Source organism: Galeopterus variegatus, unplaced genomic scaffold (genome assembly GCF_000696425.1).
Source record: "Galeopterus variegatus unplaced genomic scaffold, G_variegatus-3.0.2 Scaffold15598, whole genome shotgun sequence".
Classification (NCBI taxonomy): Eukaryota; Metazoa; Chordata; class Mammalia; order Dermoptera; family Cynocephalidae; genus Galeopterus; species Galeopterus variegatus.
The window spans coordinates 2,689-3,231 of NW_007741709.1; the positions used below are offsets into that span (position 1 = coordinate 2,689).

Genomic DNA, 543 nt, shown 5'->3' on the forward strand with positions numbered 1-543 from the left:
AGCTATCTTTCTTCCCTCTGCCATACTAATTAAAAATAAAAACATCAAAATACACTAGAAAAAAAAAAAAAACCCCGATGAACCCACAATATCTGGTAACAGCAATTAATAGTGGCTTAAGGATAATCTAACATCAGTATTCTTCAAAGAAAGCAATTTAAAAGAGTCATGCAAAAGGGCAAATTATTTTCAACTCTTACTTATGTTTAATCACCATTTTAAAGGGAAAGAGTATAAGGATCAGTCTTCAGGAAATACTATAAAATGGTTAAGAAGTTCAATAGTGAGTCAGGTTAATTGAAAAGTTAAAGTCCAAACTTTATGAAGATAATAAAACTAATATGAAACCCTTTAGCTAATATAAGATCATAAGACCACAAAGTCATATTACAATAACAAACATCAGTCAATATTACAAGGGAATATGAATCCCACTATATAGTATTCTTCACGCTGCCCAGTCCAAATAGTTGATTTTGTACCTAACTGATGACTTGTATTAATATTTTTCACTCTATCCCACTAATTATATGGTGACCTTCT

The 543-nt window shown here is 30.2% G+C and overlaps 1 protein-coding gene across 1 annotated transcript in view; it reads right to left on the minus strand.

Annotated features, from left to right (window-relative positions):
* The window catches only part of LOC103582299 (putative ankyrin repeat domain-containing protein 19), a 2,278-nt gene that overhangs the window by 1,002 nt on the left and 733 nt on the right, over nucleotides 1-543 (minus strand). The window lies entirely within an intron of this gene.